The 3,141-nt window shown below is 46.2% G+C and overlaps 1 pseudogene; it reads right to left on the bottom strand.

The window, feature by feature from the left end:
• Positions 1-351: 351 nt before the first annotated feature.
• LOC121441258 lies at positions 352-998 on the bottom strand (annotated as a pseudogene).
• Positions 999-3,141: the final 2,143 nt, after the last annotated feature.

Here is a 3,141-nt window from a genome sequence, read left to right on the forward strand (position 1 = left end):
AGGCAGGGCCAACATTCGTGGAAGAAGCTAAGAGAAAGTGCATCCAATCACAGTTTATAGCGGGTTTCTTATTGCCAATCTGCCAGTCACACCAAACATGTCATTACATCACTGGTGCAGGACACCGACTTTGTTGGGGTTAAGGGAAGCAAGTGCTATCCTCAATGGTGAGTTCATTACAACTTCGGAGGAATCCCACAGCCTAGACAGAGTGTCAGGAAACATGTTAAGGGAAGCGGACAACGCTCTCGAAGCCCAGACACTTTCTTGCTGTGCTGTGTATCCAGGAGGATGGTCTTCTTCAGGACAAGGTCGCAAGACTGGGACAAGCCCAAGGGGCTGACAGGGAGTATGAGGATGGGGAGGAGGGCTTCCTCTAGCTGTTTCACATCAGAGACAACTGTGACAAAGTCCTCAGCACTGCAATCTCCCCTCTTATCATCTGGCATAGCGCTTGATGTATTCATCCATTTTGTCTTGGAAATCTTCCTTGTCTCGTAAATGATGTTCTGCTGCTTCAATATTCAGTGGATCATCAAAATTCAAGAGATCAGTAAATAAAGAGTTTAATCCCCAAACAACATCCTTCAATGTCCTAGTGGGAGCCCAGCCAGTGCCATCAATTGAGTGTTCTCTTAGTAAACTTAGACATATTTCCCCTGTTTCTGTGATATTGGGATGCCAGATTTTAGTCAAGCATTTCACCCTGGGAGGCACCATGCTGTAGGCTTCAGGAACTTCAGTTTCAAACTGAAATGTTCCACCCTGGTAGTGTAACTCTCATTTGGGCTTACAGTCAGCTGAAAGCAATGAAGCTTGTTTGGATCAGGAAAGTGTACTTTACATGTACAGGGTAAATTAGCTTCAAGTTCTGTAACCTCTTTTACAAGCAACTTGTCTCTCATAGAGACCCGTCGAGTAGAGTCAGATGTGGAGGCAGATGTCTGGGATCCTTTGAGACCATCATCCCGCTTCAACTTGCTTGCCAGCGTTAGCATTACTGCTACCTTTCTTCTGGAAGACCGGCAAGAGTAGGGCTAAGTAAGGACCATGTCTCCAGACAACAACTTTAATCACTGCACTCAGGAGGTAGAGGCAAGCCATGTAATGATTCCTGCACGAGATGGACCAAGCCACGGGTGGGTTCAAACCACGACCACTGAGAGCCCAGTCGATTCTGCGAGCAAGAGACCTTGGCAGGTTGAAAACCAGAGGCCTCACGGTCTACAGACAGAGCTTAAGTGAGGAGTTTATTGAGTTAAGGGTAAAGGGAAGAAAAGAGAGAGACAGAGACCTGCTTGCCTCTTCAGAAAAAGAGGGAAGAAAGCAGAGATAGGTGGAGCTTGTTAAGTATTTTTCCTTGGCCGACAACCCTCTCTGCCAATGCAATAATCCCAGTCAGACCAAATTAGAAGATGCCCAGGTTTAATGGGTGCCAGCACTCCCGGATGCCCTCCCGCCCCGAAAACATGGAGAGATGAACAGAGAATGGAAAGACCACAGAAAAACAGAAGACCACCTAGTGGCTTATTCTTAAAGTAATTAAATTGGAGTCGCTGGAAAGATATCTCAGTAGGTAAAGAGCTTGCTATGCCTGCATGAGAACATGAGTTCAGAATCCACATAACATACCAGAAATGACTAAATTTACCTGTAATCCCTGCAGACACAGGGGAGGCAGAGACAGAAGGATCCCTGGGGCTTGCTGGCCAGTCAGTCTAGCCAAATTTGTGAGCTCCAAGTTCAGTAAAACACCTTATCTCAAAAAATAAGGTGGAGAGTAAAAGAGGAAAATATCAAGCATGGATCTCTGGCCTACACACACACACACACACACACACACACACACACACACACCCCACATGCACACTTTGGAGATCACATAACTGGACAATATGTAATTAGGCCTGTTGTAATAGAAGCGGCGGGGCTGCGTCCCCAGCACCCCGGCCACCTGCTAGCTTATGCCCCTAATTACACAGACACTGTATTCTTTTAAACACTGCTTGGCCCATTATATCTAGCCTCTTCTCGGCTAACTCTCGCACCTGGACTAGCCCATTTCTAATAATGTGTAGCACCAGCACCAAGGTGCGCTTACTGGGAAGATTCTAGCCTACGTCCATCCTGGGTCGGAGCTTCATCGCATGTGCCTCAGAGAGAGGGGACAATGGCGTCTCTCTGAGCTCACTTCCTCTTCCTCCCAGCATTCTGTTCTGTTTACTCCTCCCACCTATGTTTTAACCTATCAGGGCCAAGCAGTTTCTTTATTGCTTAACCAATGAAATCAACAGATTGATATATGACACTCCCACATCATAGTCCTTCTATAGCTTTGCTAAATATGTCACATCTGATGTGTGTATGTTAACAGGATAACAATGGTTTGGAGCCATGTCCCCCTTCTCGACCCGCCCAGCAGGTCCTAAGTTACTCCAGGGTCTTGAAGATGCACTATCTGAAAGACATGAGGGGAAAGAGAAACGGATGCCAAGCGGTATTCTTTGTCAAGGCATCCATTTATTGAAGCAAGTTTCATGTCTTAAATACTCCTCAGTGAGAAGCTCAGGCAGGGGGAACTGAGGAAAGGGGGAAGGATGAAGGGGGAAGGGGGAAGGGAAGGAGGGGCTCGGTAGCTAGGCAACTAAGCGGGGCAGTTTGGCAGCTAAGCAGGGCAGTTGCAAGGTCAGTGGCTAGAACACCTGCTGTTAGTGATAAGCAGCAAGCAGTGAAGACACTCTGTGGTGCTTTCCAAAGCTTGACTCTCCACGGTTAGCACGTAATGTTTTGGCTAACTTAAAGTTTTCTGTCTCAAGATATTTACTTCAAGGCCCTGTGAGATGTGAGAAAGGAGAAGCATGAAATGGCTCCTGACACCCCTTTTCTGTGCTTTCTGTATGTTTGAGTATATCCATCAAGTCCATAATTATATTTTTACAGAAGAAAGGGTTTATTCAGCTTATGGTTCTAGAGGGATATGAGTCCATCATGGCAGAGAAGCAAGGCAGCAATCAGCAGACATGTCAGCTAGAGAAGAACCTGAAGGCTCATGTCTTAAACCACAAACATGAAGCAAAAAGAGCAAGTCCATGTTTTGATTTTTGGTTGTTTGTTTTTTGTTTGGTCGTCTGATTGTTTTGG

This window comes from Microtus oregoni, unplaced genomic scaffold (assembly GCF_018167655.1).
Source record: "Microtus oregoni isolate MIOR12 unplaced genomic scaffold, Mior012 000074F_004, whole genome shotgun sequence".
In the NCBI taxonomy this organism is placed as follows: domain Eukaryota; kingdom Metazoa; phylum Chordata; class Mammalia; order Rodentia; family Cricetidae; genus Microtus; species Microtus oregoni.